A 17,646-nucleotide genomic window follows, 5' to 3' on the forward strand; every position below is an offset into this window, starting at 1 on the left:
ATGTGAATGCATATAAAAGCAGCAATACAGCAGGTTTAAATACCATAACATCACTTAAATTTAACAGAATATGTGAAACATTTGTACATTTTGATTTCCTATCAGAAGTTACATTTATTGACCCCTTTTGAATGCTGCTTCTGTTTGCAGCCAGGTCTCCCAGCAAATGCAGTGTAGTCACTGTTTTTTGTTTTCAGGGGTTTTTTTGGGTGGGGGGTGGTCATGTTTTGGTGTTGGAGAATTGAATTTAGATATGGATTTACATTTTTATTTCATTTAAAGCTTTCTCTGGGTGTTGTCAGGTTCATTCCAAGGATGAAATTACCTTTGGGGATACCAGATTATAAGAGAAGTAAGAATTCCAGTTTTTACTCAGTGAACATTCAATTTTATTTAAGTTAAAAGAATTGTAGTATCCTTGAAAACATTGTAAAATTGTACTTCTGTGTTAACAAACAGATCAGTATTCGCTATCATAAAACTCATACATAATTATTTGATTAAACATTGTTATCAAAGAGTAGGCCTATAGGATTTCCCATTATTCCTTCAAAGTTTTATATATGCCAATTAGCTTGTCGTGGGGTGATTGTTGTCTCTAAAAATATCTTCCACCATGCCAGGGAATAAGGAAAAAATCCTTCAACCTATTGATAGATGCTGCTGTAGAAAGGGGTGGAAAGTGGAAACCATCATTCAGGCAGCAGCAGCAATGCATAGTGAATGATGTGGAGCAGGGTAAGCAGAAGGATAGTCTCCCCAAAGAGGAGTTTTAAACCAATCACCACCTTAGAGCACACTTTTCATAGTGCCATCATAATAACTTTATTTTATTTTATTTCACATAATAAAAACACAAATGATTTTTGAAGGGTGCCGTTTTCTTATACTTTTTTATTTTCACTTATAACTTAAAATCTCAAACAACGAGTTTTGACTGAATAAATAAAAAGACCAGCTGTTGAAATGTGGAAAAATTAGAAGCTTTGCGCCAATGAAACCCCAAACTTAATAGCTTCCCTGCATAGAAACATTCTTGATTAATAGTTAAAAAGACAACATTTCATTTCTGATAAGAACAATACTTTAATCTGGCGCCATTTGGTTACACTTCCTTTCCATTTTAATCATCATCTGGATGTGCGCATGCGCTGAGTGGACGCTGGCGCGTTTTTGCAGCCGCTGCTCTCCGCTACCTGTTTTTAAGTATTTTTCAACGTTTTTACGGAACTTTGGGCCGTGTACTCACATTCAAGTGAGAGCAAAGACACTTGCCTTCGCTTTGATCATCCTAACTCCCGCTGCCATCCCGTTGTTTTTGTGTCTGAGTGTGTTTAACTAACCTCACTCTCCAACTGTTCTCCTGACTCGACGCCGTTGCTGCTGTTGGTTAGCCACCCGCTGCCGTTAACAATGTCAACCTCCAAGTTCTACATCTGGTGTATCCTCCTCTGGACTGTCCTCTCCATTCTACACCGACCTGGGGCTGGTCTGTTCCAGTATTCGGCTGCTGATCTCCTCCTGCTCCGTGGGCTTCTGTCTGCGCCTCCACCGCCAGTTCTCCAGCTACACCCGGAGATCATGCTCCTTCCCCGCCGGAGATACATCCACCGCGGATCCCGTCGGAATTTCCACATCGATGACTCCAATCCAATACCATCATTCTGGTCCACTTCACGCCGCTCTCGCCGATATCCCGGTCGGACCGCTGACTTCAGTTCGCTTGCTAGCCTGGCTAAGGCAGCAAGCCCCGCCTCCGGTCATATCAACTCTCCTGTCAACTTTGGACTCCTGAATATCCGCTCTCTCACAAACAAGGGTCAGCTCATCCAGGATCTCATCAATGACCGTAAGCTGGACTTCCTCTGCCTCACGGAGACATGGCAACAACCCAAAGACTTCTCCCAGCTCAACGCCTCCTCTCCACCTGGGCTTGTTTACCACTCTCTTCCTCGTGTTTCCGGTCGCGGGGGAGGTCTCGCGTTACTTCATCGCGAGAAGTGGAAGTTGTTGTCTGTTTCTATTCCTGTTTTCCGCTCTATGGAATGCTTTGCATTTGAACTGCCTGGCCCTACTCCAATATTTATTTCCATAGTCTACCGTCCCCCCAAACCACATAGTGACTTTTTAAACGAATTTTCCATACTACTTACCCACCTGACTACTCTCTCTCCTAATGTCATTCTCCTCTGTGATTTCAATATCCATATGGACAATGTAAACCTTTCACTCACCAGAGACTTTTCCTCCTGCCTGGACAGTTCTGGATTCCATCAGTATGTTGATTTTCCCACCCATATAAAAGGACATTCACTGGACTTGATTTGCTGCTCTGGTTTAATCCCATCTAACTGTTCTGCTGATGATGTCCATATTTCAGATCACTTTCTTTTATCCTTCAACGTTTCCCTGTCTCTCTCCATAATCAAGCCTGTCCGCCAGATTTCCTTCCGCAATATTAAGAACATAAACACAGACATTTTATCCTCCCACATTGACAATATCCCAATCCCTGCTCTTTCCTCTCCGGACCACCTTGTCACCCACTACAACTCTGGGCTTTCCAATATTCTCAATTCCCTTGCCCCTCTCAAAACCCGGTCTGTATCCTTTTCCCGCTCTGCCCCTTGGTTTACTCCTGAGCTCCGCCTCATGAAAGCCAAAGGTCGGCAACTGGAACGCCTCCACAAAAAAACTGGTCTCTCCATACACAAAGAAATGCATAAAACTCATATACTTCAATATTCAAATTCAATAGCCATTACTAAATCAAATTACTATTCTGACCTTATCTGTTCCAATGATGGAAATTCCAAGTCTCTCTTTTCCATAATGCATAGGATCTTTGACCCCCCTGACACCCTGCCTTCTTACATGTATTCTACTCAGACCTGTAATTCTTTGTCAACCTTCTTTAATGAAAAAATCTGCTCCATTCACCAGCAATTACATATGACCGCCTTGCCTCCCACTTCCCCTCCGCCCCTCCCCCGTAGCCATTTTCCTCCTTCCTACTGCCCACTTCTTCTGAAATTTCTGACCTCATTCAAAAATCCAAGTCCTCTACCTGTTCTCTTGACCCCCTCCCCACGGCTCTGGTCAAAACCTGTCTTACCTCCCTCCTCCCCTTCATTACTTCCATTATTCATTCTTCACTCTCTTCTGGTATTGTTCCTTCACATTTCAAAACTGCATCTGTCTCCCCGATTCTGAAAAAACCTGGTTCTGATCCCACTAACTTTAATAATCTTCGTCCCATTTCTAATCTTCCCTTTATCTCTAAAATACTTGAAAAAACTGTGTCTGCTCAACTCCACACCTTTCTTACCCTCAACAGTCTTTACGAACCTTTCCAGTCTGGTTTTCGCCCCTCTCATAGCACTGAAACTGCCCTAATAAAAATCACAAACGATCTCCTTATAGCTGCTGACTCCGGACTCCTCTCCATCCTCATCCTTCTCGATCTCAGTGCAGCCTTTGATACCATTTCTCATCCCATTCTCCTCAATAGATTATCCTCTCTTGGCATCTCTCACATCCCTCTTGAATGGTTCCGCTCATATCTCTCCGACCGCACTCAGTTTATTCAGCTCAAATCTTTCACTTCGCACCCTTCCCCTGTCACTTCTGGTGTTCCTCAAGGCTCAGTTCTTGGTCCCCTCCTCTTCATCACCTACCTTATTCCCCTTGGCAGTATTTTCCAGAAATTCAACATTCACTTTCACTGTTATGCGGATGACACCCAGCTTTATTTATCCAGTAAACCCACTTCCTCTCTCCCCCCCTTGTCCCTTACTAACTGCCTACTTGAAATTAAAGACTGGTTCACCTCAAACTTCCTTAAACTAAACAGTGATAAAACAGAACTCCTCCTCGTTGCCACTAAATCCACCCTATCAAAAATCAAAAGTTTCTCACTACCCATTGACAACTCCTTAGTCTCCCCCTCCCCTCAGGTCAAGAGTCTGGGTGTCATCCTCGACTCCTCCCTCTCCTTTCAGTCTCACATAAAATAAATTACCAGGTCTGCATACTTCCACCTTCGCAACATTAACCGTCTCCGTTCCTCCCTCACCACTCATACTGCCTCTGTCCTTATCCACAGCCTCATCACCTCCCGTATTGATTATTGCAATTCTCTTCTTTTTGGCCTCCCTCATAAATCTCTCCATAAACTTCAACTTCTTCAGAACTCAGCAGCTCGTGTCATCACCAGAACCCCCTCCTTCCATCATATTTCCCCTGTTCTTCACCAACTCCATTGGCTCCCAGTTCAATTCAGAATTCAATTCAAAATCCTTCTCTATACTTTCAAAGCCATCCATAACCTTGCTCCTTCATATCTGTCAGACCTCCTTCACATTGCCACCTCCTCCCGCTCCCTTAGATCCTCCTCCTCCATCCACCTCACTGTACCCCCAGAGCTGGGGAGAAGAGCGGCTAAAGGCTCTGCTCCTCAGCTCTGGAACTCACTTCCTCCCGACCTCCGCAGTATTGACTCTCTCCCCTTATTCAAAGCCAGACTCAAAACCCATCTGTTCCAGCTCGCTTATCTGTGAATACACTGCTCTTTTCCCTATCCATAATTGTTTTTTGTTCTCTGTTGTTTTATGTTCCTGTATCTGTATTTTGTATTTTCATCTCTTTTTATTTATTTTTTGTATTATTTGTAAAGTGACCTTGAGTGTCTAGAAAGGCGCTGTTAAATAAAATGTATTATTATTATTATTATTTGTTTAAAATCCAGCTTTTTTTGCTTTTAAGTTAAAACCGAACAGCTTTTGATGGTTAAACTGTTAACTGAGGTATAATTAGTGTAAGTTTGTGGTCCAATTGTTTTGTTTGCTTACTACCTGCCTTTATCATGTTTTTATCTTTACTTGCTTTTACACTGCTTTCATTTTCCTTCTATCTTATAGCTTAATTCATTTAAAGTACTTCGAATTGTCTTTGTACTGAATTGTGCTATATAAATAAACTTGCCTTGCCTTTGTTTTAGCAGTTTCAAGGTTTTCGGGTAAAACTCCCTTTGGCACAAGCATCCAGAGTACAGGAACTTGATAATGGTATAAAGCCAAACTTGTACAGGCAGTGCTCTTATTTTTAAACAAAGTACTTCTGTTGTGTAAAGAATAAAATACCGAGTGATGGGAGCAAAATTCTGTGTCGGCACATGTATCGTTTCAAGAAAGAAACAGCCTATGGAGCAGCCTCAAGGTTTCAGCTGTGTGGGACTATTTTAATTTTTAATTTGTTTTGATTTTCTTGTTGCTTCATCCTGTTCCTCTCAGTTATCACTCAAATTACCTGAATGGAAATAAAATTCAAATTGACTTTTAGTTTACTGTACTTACTATAAATATAATGTATTTTTTTATGCTAGCCCACAAGCATCCCTTATTCACATGTTCACCTACATTTTCACATATGTTCACATTAATTATTGACCAAACATAAAAATATGAAATATATTTGAATATAAATGAAGATATGAAATAATACAATATATCATAGAATATGTGATTAAATTAGTGTCACTTTAGTCTGGATCTTAAAAGTCCAGCAGGTGTCCGTATTGAGTGACCTAATATCAAGGCAGTATCAATACATTCTGGCAATTTGTCGAAAAGCTGCATGAGGCCTGACCAACTCATCAATAGGAAAGTGATGTAAATCTACAACACACATTATTTGTTTTTTAATTTACCATGTGGGTAATTTATATAAGATGTTATTCTGAGCAACCTTAAAGGCAGCCCAAATACCACAATTAGTCCTTTCACAAGTCAGACAAACCTCTTACATGTTCACAAAGGCAGAAAAAGCAGCCAAATAGCAGACATAACATGAGAAATGAAGCACTATGCAAGAAGGTTTAGGCTATGAATGCTAAAGATATGCACAGCCCGACTATTTAAGGTCTTTTTAGGGACAGTTGTCACCAATCAACCATTGCTATAAAAACTGTGAGGCAGACCTGATATTGTTTTGAAAGATCTATGTTAATTTTATCTCTTACCATACCGTATATTACAAATTTTGATAAAATTATCCGTAGGCAATGTAACCTCATCCTAAAGTTCCCATTTTTGGTGCAGTTGTGCTTTTATTATGCTGTAATCTATTGTAACAGTTCTGCTCTATGAAGCATAACTACAGCAACAAAACAGGAGCGGCCATAGAGACAATCAATTAAACCAACTGCCTGCAGTAATGTTTGTTGCCTTTAAATGACCTACAGTTGCTTATTTTTTAATTTGCCATTTTGGCTGTGATGCATTAATAAAACTGGGAGAGAGCAGATATTGCTTTGGATATCAAAGAATGATACTAATCACAAGTATTTAATTCAGCTGTGGTATAGCAATATAAAATTATGATTTCTTTCCCCCATTTAAGTAATTAGATAACATCCTCACATTCACCTTTGACATATTATATTATGTTATACTATAGCTGTACTGCACAAGGTGAAACAAATGTAATTTTTTTTAGAAGATTCTTAATAAAAAGGTTTACATTTACCTCAATAAAAATGCTAAACACCAGCTAAAAAGATGTTTGGGGTTGTTTGCAGCGCTGTATAATCCACTGTGCCAGACTCAGCCTTGGGGACATCATCATTTTATGCCACTGATAGACAGCTATGCTAAAAAGAATGGCAGCTGGGAGATGAAGTAAACATCAGTATGCCAAGGGACAGCCACAAGCTCTTACCAATTCCTTCACCGCTGGGTAAGATCAGGAGATATTTAGGGATACAGATTCATATAAGTGTAATGTTGAGAAAGCATTAACAGTGTAGAGACCAGTAAACTAAGTGTGGGGCGTTAATTACATTTTTGGCAAGGGCCCAGGTTGGTGCTCTGGTGTTTCACTTTCTATAAAAACGGCAATTATGAAAGATGAATCTAGTTTAATTTGAGATAACAGGGCGTAATGATGCTTGTCATTACCAGAGTCAAAGCCTTTTTACACTCTAATCACAATATTTATGAGCCAATATCAGCATATTTGCACACTTGGAATTAAATGTGTCGAAGAAATAAGGATATGTACTTAATAACTTAAAATCTTTTTTTTTCTTCAAGTCCATGAATTTTTTAATCTATGAATTTTTGAGTCTACTACAGTACAAAAAATAGTTACCGTTGAGACTATATGCGATTACAGAATATATCTCCTTATCACTAGAATAGTTATTAGGGAGATTAAGTAGTTTCTTTTTTTATGAAAGATCACCTCCTGTACTAGAGTAACATTTTTTTCTGGTCTATCTTCATCTCAAAGTACACCAGATGCCAAGCTTTCTCATTTAATAAACTTGGAATTATTTAAGACATCCTTATGTTTGATCTTTATTCTTTTCGAAATATTGCTAAAACCTAAAGAAAGATATTTTTACCAAAGGTGAGTAGAGTACCTAAAAATGTCAGCGTAGGGGTTGTGGTTGCTTGAGGACCCAATTGCAGAGATGAGTGAGGCAGTGATGAGTTCTTTTAAGTTTAATGAAAAACTGAGGCAAACATCCAAAAACCAACAAACATCAGGGAAAACTCACGTAGGGAGCCAGAGACAAGGGAGGAACTAAGAACAACAAGGAACCAGCAAGAACAACTGCACAGGGAGAGTATATATGGGAAACAGGACAAAGAATGGGGTAATCAGATAATATGGAGCAGGTGGGGATGCAAGTGACTAGAAGGGTGCTAGGGGAAAGGAGACAGGCACAGTGGGGGATAACACAGAGTAACTAAAGACTGCTTGAATATAATGGAAAATAAAACAAAGATCAACTAAACAGAATAACTGATAACTGAAAACTAACAACTCAAAGTCACAAAAGGGGAGAACCATAAAAAAAAAATTGTTCTCAGGTAGAGTAGCTTTATTTCAAAACAATTTTACTCTGGTAAAGTAAAAAAGTTGCCATCTAAGAAATTACTTGAAAATTAGAAAAATACTTATTATGTGTTATTAAAGTAAGCTTGTGTACAGTAGAAATAGTCGTTTTGACATAAACATTTTGGGTGATTCTGTGAAGTTGAGGCAGATAGAGCATCCAAGCATTTTACTCCAATTAGAGCAATGCTATTTTATTTAAGATGCTACTCAAGTAAAAGTATTTTTCTGTCCAAATGTTACTGACGTTAATGTTACTGAGCAAATGTAAATATTACTAGATATTACCTGCTTCTAATTATTACTGGGACTAAGATATATGCTGTTAAAAAGGAAGAATTTTACCCAAAAAGTGAAGAAATCCAGTCTTGACCAAGGGTTTTCAGAATGCAACTGTAATGAAGCAGGGCAGAGGGGGCCAGTTTTCAGGCAAGACACAGTGGGAAAGTGCGTAGCTGTGGATCTGCAGATCTGCAGCGGCTGCGGGGGTAGGCGGCGCACCACCCTTTACAGACACTGTGAAGGGTGGAGAAGGGAGGGAAACACAGGTAAGTGATCACCATAATCTGACAGAAGATGATTATCAATATAAGTCACTTACCCGGTTTAGCAGTTCAGTCCATCCTCTCAGAGTGAGGCAGGATCCAGCCAACAAGATGCGGTGGGAGCTGTCCAGAGTGTCCCAGATGCAGCAGTCCCAGTGAACAGGCAGGAGTCCAAGACAGGTCAGGCAAACAGCTCAGAACAAGATGGTTCTGAGATCTAGGAGTCCGCAACACGGTCAGAGGTTCTGATCCGAACAGGAACAGACAGATACAGGGCTCCAGAAATCCTGAGTCCAGTAAAGAGTTCAGGCAGACACGTTCGGATGTAGAACAGGCAGGCTCAGCAGTTGAGGGACAGATATATGACACAACATAAGGAAAACTGTGCAACTTTAAACTGGCTCCCTACACTGAGTCAAAACAGGAACAAGGCACTAAACGTGCCTTGTTCTCTGGCCTCCGAGAACGAAATCATGAACCATGGAAGAAACTCAAAGTAACGAACAAACATGCAGCAATGATCTGGGCCCGATAGCTAGGCTGAGCCATATATGAAGCAGCAGGAGCAGGTGGATGAGATAAATGATGATTAGAGAAGGGGGAGAGTTATGCAGGTGAGGTAAATGAACAATTAGATTAGCTACCAGGGTCGCGATCATGACAGCAACTTTAGAGAATGAGATTCAACATCTATCTTAAGAAGAGGCATTTATTGATTTCCATTTGAGACTGTTTACACACTTGGTCAAAGGGGGCCCACACTGGGTCACAGTTTCAAAAGTAAAAACAGCACTGCCATGTCACTTCATACTTTAAATGCATGTCTGCCATGTTGAAGTGAAATCAATCACCAACAGACTCCATGACATAGGAGCCTTGCCTTTTAGTGTCAATGGCCTGGACATCATTTTTGTCCAGGCCCGTTTCATGAGTTTATTTTTTTAAATCATTCTGTTGAAGCATAGTTGAAAAGCAATGTGTGACGTTAATTAGTTTATACTAATAGATTTTTTTATTTATTATTCTTTTTTTCAGATTCTAGTTATTTCTGTGACCATTGTTGGTTTTTCTTTCATTAAACAAAAGGTACCGGCAATTTTGTCCATGTGTGTATATGACATCAAGTGTGGATGGGTTATTAACGTCTAAAGCTGAAGCCTAGAAAAGCAGAAAACAAGCTGTGGTCCCTGCTCTTTTCTGGAGATCCTGAGTATGCATTCCAGATGTTTTTGTGGTCATTCAGCAAGAAGATGAGTAGACTTGAGGTCTCTCTGAATTTAAAGCTAAATATTCTTGCCATTTAATCTATTTAATTCCTATTACTGTAAAAAAATATATGTATATATATTTTAAAATCTTAGTCCCCCCCAAAAAATTGTCAGGTTATTTATTTCACAGGTGTAAATAACAATTTCAGCTCCTTTTGGAAAAGTGTATGCTTTAATAAACACTGAGGTTGCTGAGGTTATCCAAATAGAAGTATCTAGTGCTACTAACTCTTTGGTCAATAAGGTTTGTTAGACTTTCTGTCAACCAGTTGATGTCATGGATTTATACCCTTGAACAAAAGTTAAGTGCACTTTTACAACCTTTTTTTTTAATGGACTGTCGTGTTCTTTAGTGCTATCGACAAAACACTGTCTTTAACCTCTCCACCTTGGAAATCAAAACGTTAAATCTGTTTTTTGTTGTTCTATAAATGCTCTTTAACATATTCTCTCCCTTTTACGGTAACAGCCTATTTATTTACAAAACCATAGGTTTTTAAGCTTCCCCACTTCTTTTGCTCTGTTTAGACTAATGTTTACATCTTTATCCCAAGGCTATATGGAGGAGGATGTTGACCTTTTCTCCAGTCCATGAAGTTTAGGTCATTTCATGCTTTAACTGTCCTTAAAATCAAGCCAACCATATAACACTGTAGCTGAATTATACTGTTGAGTGGATAAACAGCTCTCCACACATTGACTCTTGTTTCACTGAAAAAATGCTAATCACTCTTTCCTGAATGGACAGGAGTCAAACCCTGATGGAGGGTTGTTATCATTCCCTAGAGAAGTATTTAACCTCAGTTTGTGATGTATGTTTGCCGACAGCTGACAGAAAGTCCAACGGATAGTCCTGTACTGTTCCCACAGACTGCAGTTCCTCAAAAAACTCAAACGATAAGAGCATAATACCAGAATCTTACACAACAGAACCTTTGAGTTTTAACAGAGACTGCAGTTGCACAATTTTTAACAGCATGCACAATTTTCATCCTCTTGATTTTAAGGACAGTTAAAGCATGAAATGACCTAAACTTCATGGACTGGAGAAAAGGTCAACATCCTCCTCCATATAGCCTTGGAGGAGGACAATTTTCTCTCATACTACTTTGTAATTATTCTTGTGGAACATTCTTTTAAAGCTGCAAACTTGGGTTTATTTTGCATGACAAGCTACGCTAATAAATATCAAGTTGAAGAGTAGAGAACAAGTAGAAAGAATATATATGTCCACCTAAACTAACATTAATAAGATAAACACCAAAGATGCCCATAAATAAACATCCACAGGGTTACAATAGAGCCTTATAAATAAAGCTTTTATGGGTGAAACATTGTAAGGGCAGCATGATTCTAGGAGGATATTTTTCCTCTGCAGGAACAGTGAAGCTGATCAACACTGGTATGAAGACAAACATTTGTAAATGTATATTATGCTTGTCAAGAACTTTCACTCTCTTATTTCCAAAATTGAAAAATGGTTAAACTGTAGGAATGCATGGGAAAGAAAAGAAAAATGACCAGCTTGCCTAAAGCAAAATTCAAATAATTTGTCTAAAAACACTAAAAAAAAATAATAAATACATCTAGTTGAAATATGCATTTTTTTCTTTTAAAATCAAACCATGTTTGCTAAAAAATAGGTCAATTTTACATTTATTTACATCGGGTTATCAGCACTTTATTTAGATTCTCATCATTCCTTGCTTTATATAAGGGCAAAGCCCACCAAATGGAATAAAAAAAAAAAATAAAAAAAAAACAATTTCTTGACTTTTTTATTTATTTTTCTTTTTGGTTGGTCTTCCAATGCTCGACTTATTCTATAACATAAATCTCCATTTAAATCATTTGAATTTCTGGCTTAATTGTGATAAAAATATGAAAAAGGTTGAAGGTTTCTAAATAGTTTTGCACGACATTGCACATTTTTATTTTTTTTTTCTATCATCTTCCCATAAACTTTTCTCCATTGCTCCCCTGGGCTCCTTTCCCTGTATGATGTTTCCATAGTTGAGGCCTGTGTGGGTGTTTTTCAACAGTGGTTTAGATTTCTCTTGGGAGCAGTGGTTAGACTCAGAAAGAACAAGGACGTGGGAGGAGGCTGTTTAGGGTGTGCAGAGGTTACAAAGAAGAGGACAAGAATAGAAGAATGCAGACAAATGTTTGAAGTGTTGGTTTTCTATATTCTGTCTTTTTCTGCATCATTGTTAGAATTAAATTTGATTGATTTGTTCAGTTCATTGTTATTCTGCATCCTTTTACTGTAAAATTACAAAACAAAAAGCACTGACCAGTGCAGGCTGTACATGCTTCTGTGCTACTGTTAAGCTCCAGTTAAACTATTGTTTAATTTCTAACATAAAATATCAACTTTTATTTTACTAATAATAACACTTAGTGTATTATAAAACTTGTTCTTCCCTTCACAAAATGTTGTTGTTTATAGTTATGGACTATTTTTCTTAATTTTTTTCTTTATTTATAATGTGTTAAAAACACTGCTAATATTCAATATAAAAAAAAAAACAGGCATTCACTTTTATGTTTTTTTTTTGTATCAAAGCTTTATTGAGTGCTTCTAGTGACAGTCACATCCAATATTATTTTCATAAAGAGTGTGATGTTGTTTAACGTCTACGTTCTCCTTCTGCGCAGGTCTAAAAGTGGTAAAAATTAGCAGTAGGAACCACTCCACTGCATGGGGTCTGAAAAGCTGAGCAGTAATGGTTTAGCCATGGTGAGCAGGTGCTTTACTTGTTAGCAATTGTTAACTACTCTTTCTATGATTAGTTATGGGATTATTTATAGTTTTAGTTAAGCTGTCAAACTAAAATCAAATTGCTGTCAACACCAAGGCAGTTCAGTTACATTTCACCAGATGTAGTGACAGTGGAGAGGAAAAACTCGCTTTTAACAGGAAGAAACCTCCAGCAGAACCAGGCTCAGTGTGAGTGCCCATCGGCAAAAATCGACTGGGGTTCAAGGAGACAGAAGGACAGATACAAAAGGCAACTGTAAAAGGAAACACACAGCCAGGCACATGAGATTCGAGCCAGCTCCCATGTCAGAGGATTACATTTACAGCTTTATTATTGGTTGTTGGAGAAAAACAATGGAATGTAAGCCTATCACACATCTCAAATAACTAGATTAAAATTACTAACTACTAATGAGACATGGTGTAAAGTTTCATGGTCTTGGCACTGTTGACTGGCTTAATGGTTCATTCTATTCACCTGCTGAGCTCTGCCCAATTTCTCATTACTGTTCATCTTATCCACCTGCTCCTGCCTCTATTTAAGCTGCCTACCCCCGATCATCAGTGCCAGATTATTCAAGCCTCCAGTGAGACATCTCTAGCGTACCCTGTGTGTTGTTCTGATTGCGTGATACTGACTACTTCTGCACTATGGACCTCTGAGCCTTCGTGTTCTAATTCTGATCTGTTTGCCTGACCTGGCTTCTGACTTAAGCTGGATTCTGCCTGCTTACAACCTTAGATCTGTCTCCTGACCTCAACTTGGATTTCCCTTTGGTACCACTTCGATTTTCTGATCATCTCGCCTGGACTCCTGTTTACCTCTTTGACACCAGCTTTGGCTTCACCTTCTAGAAATTCCTGCTTTCCCTCATCTGCTTGATTCTGCTTGTCAGCTTCTTCGGCTGCCTTCTTGGCTTCAGCTTTTTTTCTCTGGAATGTTGTTTTATTTTATAGAGCAGGAGGCAGAACCTCAAGCATTTCACTTTCATTTTGGTCAGTCCAGATAATATCTTCCCAAAATGTTTAGGGGTTCCTCATGATATAGTATGGGAAATAACACATAAAGCTTTGTGCTTTTTAGACTCAGCAGTTTATTTGGCCTTGGAATTAAATATATGCAATTTTTGTTCCACTTATTCTTTTAGTTGTATAATAGATACTGATGTTATCAGCAGCAAGTAAGATTTGCAGGAGTTCAGATATTGTTTTTGATTGATTTGATAAGTTTTTGATTGACCTTCAGAGTGAGTAAAGGCTGTCTCAGAGTATATTTTGAAAGATCCACCATGCCTGGAAGGGTTCACTTTTTCATGTTTTCTTAAATTAGAGATAACAGCTTTTACATTAGTTCCCTGGATCATTTAGCTACATGTTTTGACAGTCACTAATTGTTCAATATAATTGCAGGCTAGCAGTAATCAGGCCCTGGTGTAGCTATGCAAATAAAATGGAAAAATGAATCACAGTGATTAGGAATAATTCACAACCTAATAAGAGGGGTAATTGTTGTCTGTTTTTACATTGGGGTGGGTTTTTTTTCACCTTATCAAAACAGAATAATTTTGAAAACTCCTTTTGTATTTGTTCAGATGATCTTTCTTTATAGAATCTGTTTTATGAATTAAATAATTGAAAGAGGATTAAAAGATCTCTAATCTACAAGAGAGGAAATTAAGGCTTTTGTAGAGAGTGATCTCTTCTGCATCTGTTGAGAAAAAATAAGCTTGACAAGCTGATAGAGAAGGCTGCTTCTGTTTTAGGAAACTCTTTTGGAACCTCTGAGGAGGACTTTATCAGGAAAAATTCTTCATAAAATGATGCACATTATAGACATTTCTGAGCATCCTCTTTATTTAAGTGTTCAACAGTCAGAGGTTGATCTAGACCCACAGAGACAGACTGCTACAGGAGGTACTTCCTGCTAACAGCCTTTGGCTTCTACAACAATTCACAAAGAAACCCCTATGATATGAGTTATAATATTTAATTTTCTTTTAGGGTTAATTATCAATAATCTTTATTTCAGTAGAACTGAACAGAAGTATTTGTGCTGCATGGTGGATTGGTTAGCAGCACTGTTTAGCAGGAACAACTTCCTGGGTTTAAATTCCCAGCCTAGGGTATTTCAGCATAGAGTTTATCTATTTCCCACATGCTTCAGCTTCTTACTTAAAGTTTAAAACATGAGAGTTAGGCTTAACCAATCACTATAAATTGCCTTTAAGTGTGGATACTTGTGTTTCTGTCTGTGTGCCTCTGTGTTGCCCTGATATAGGAGTTAGGCACCAATTCACCATTAACCTGACAGACAAGAAGAGATGTAGATGCATGGAAAAATTATTTGGAAAAAAGAAAATAAATCAAATTTTCCTTCTCTTTGAATGTGAAAGACTCAGATTGATTCTGCAATTGTCGTGCAGGTAAAAAGAAGGGGTTTCCAAAAAGTGGGTTCTAAGAAAGCAATGAGGAAAATTCAATATTGAAATAGACAAAAAATAATTTAAAAGCTGAAAATAAAGCCCTCCTTTTAAACAGACAGCATAACAGGAAGATAAAAAGAGTTTTATGGGAAGGATCGGGGTTGGAGCATGTAGAAAATGACTGAATGACTCATGTTAAAAAGGTAAGCTTAAAGGAGAAGTTCGTTTTTTTACACTTTAAGCCCATTTTCTGTAGTGTCCAGGATGAAATCGAATGATCGACACCAAAAGTTTGACAATTGCTCCTGTCTCTGCTTTTTGGCTCATTTAGAATCAACCCCTGGCTGCTTTAGAATGGCTTGCATAGAGCATGTCCGATAATGTCCTTAAAACAACCTTAAACGTTCTTTTTTTTAAATATGCTACTCACCGTGTCGTCAGCGCTGTTCAATGACGTTCCAAAAAAAGTTTCGTGAAGAAAAACCGTTTCTGAAGTTATTTATTTAGCATTTTGTAAATCCCATTGAGTTCTGTAAGAATAGTCAATATTCCGCTGCCACCGGAAACGGAATTGGGGCCTGTTTACACAGTTGTAGTCTTTTCGCTTCACTCTGTGTACTCCGACGTCGAGGTGCTAACGTCTCTGTTAAACACTTTAAAAAACTCTGAAAATGGAATACGAAAGGTGGATTCTTGATTCTCGACGTCGGAGTACACAGAGTGAAGCGAAAAGACTACAACTGTGTAAACAGGCCCCATTTCCGTTTCCGGTGGCAGCGGAATATTGACTATTCCTACAGAACTCAATGGGATTTACAAAATGCTCAATAAAACACTACAGGAACGTTTTTTCTTTACGAAACTTTTTTTGGAACGTCATTGAACAGCGCTGACGACACGGTGAGTAGCATATTTTAAAAAAAGAACGTTTAAGCTTGTTTTAAGGACATTATCGGACATGCTCTATGCAAGCCATTCTAAAGCAGCCAGGGGTTGATTCTGCATGAGCCAAAAAGCAGAGACAGGACCAATTGTCAAACTTTTGGTGTCGATCATTCAATTTCATCCTGGACACTACAGAAAATGGGCTTAAAGTGTAAAAAACCGAACTTCTCCTTTAACTGGTAGATAACTGGATGGAAAACAATATATGATTCATGAAAAACAACCAAAAAAGATCTTTGTCAGTTTCAGAAAGAGATCTTTAAGTTCAGTTCACTGACACACTTTTATATGAAGGACTTGGTATGAAGCATGCTGCAGGAATTCAGCAGGGCACTTAAAGTTTGTCTGGTAGCAAATAAATGTTAAGAGGCAGTGGATGGTGTAATTATCTGCTTTTACCATCAAAGTCGTCTTAGTGTGCATGTTTTAGTCAAGGAGAGCTGCATGAACTGGTTCCAGACTGACGGTACTAAAATCAGACTTTATTTCATTTTGACCTTCATCCCTCTTTTATATAGAAGGCAATATTATGTAAAATTGGACTATATAACAATGGAGTAGGTACATTAATGTGGATAACTATTTGGTGTTAACTGTGATTGATCAGGGCAATTTTCAAAATGCAATCAAACCAATTTTTTAGACAATATTTTTGTCTGTAAATATAAGTTCTTGATCAACATTACATAATCATCTTGATTAGTTTTATTGGTACTGCTTGGGATTAATGCATAAATAACAAATGGTAAGACAATGAAATTGGTTTCACAATATTGACTGCTGTCAGAGGGTTTGATTAGTTGTGTTAATGGTCAGGATTATTTGATCCCTCCTTGTTAAAAAAATAACTTTTTCAAGCTTGTCAGGCCTGGAACTGCATTATTCTGGATTCTTTAATATAGTCAGATTTTTAGTTATGGAACTATTATTCTGGGCAACATTTAAAACCCAATTCTTAACTAAATGTTCTAACCCATGGGTGTAGGTTTGCATAGGAACCATAGGGACATGTCTTTACCAAAATTTTGGTCCGACCTACTTGTCCCTACCAATAATTCTATGTGAATAACATGTTTATAATTTACAATACAGTGTTGTTGCAGCACTCGCTTCTTTTCTGACAACTTGTATATTGAAGTTAATATTTTTAAATGCTCATTGTCAGATCCTCTTATAGTTCCCGCACCCATATAAGCACAATATATCTATTTGCAGTCCCTTGAATATGTTATTTTGCTTTGTTTTACAGTACAGAGAATATCAGCATATTAGATTAAACAAAATTAGAGTGGATTTTACCTCTGCACAATTCCATTTCTTCAAAAGAAAACTCCTGATAAATACACATACAACAGACATATTTAGACTATATTTGGTTAAAAAGGCACGTATTTATTTTCCGTCTTAGTCACTGGTAAGTTCAAATGTAACCCTTTTCAAAGTGTAAGGTTGTCCCAATTTTACATTATTCTGAGCCACTGATGCTTCAAACATTGATAAACAGCATATTGTGTGTGTAGTGATTATAAAATTTGTATAAATGTAGCAAAAAATGCTGGAAATGCACCCTGATGGTCACGTCAAGCGTAAAAAAAAATAGGAGCATGCATAATGAGTAGGACCAATGACATCAGACATATTCAACCTAAGACCAGTATCATCCCCACCAAAGTTGAGATCAAACCTATGCCCTTGTTTTAACCCAATTTTTAGGGTAAGGTGTAAACAGCTATTTCAGCATAAAATACAGTGTGGCTAGAGGAGAGAGAGAGAGGGGGAGGAGTAATGACCTACATATATTT

The sequence above is a fragment of the Cyprinodon tularosa genome, unplaced genomic scaffold, assembly GCF_016077235.1.
Source record: "Cyprinodon tularosa strain WSP-4 unplaced genomic scaffold, ASM1607723v1 ctg615, whole genome shotgun sequence".
In the NCBI taxonomy this organism is placed as follows: Eukaryota; Metazoa; Chordata; class Actinopteri; order Cyprinodontiformes; family Cyprinodontidae; genus Cyprinodon; species Cyprinodon tularosa.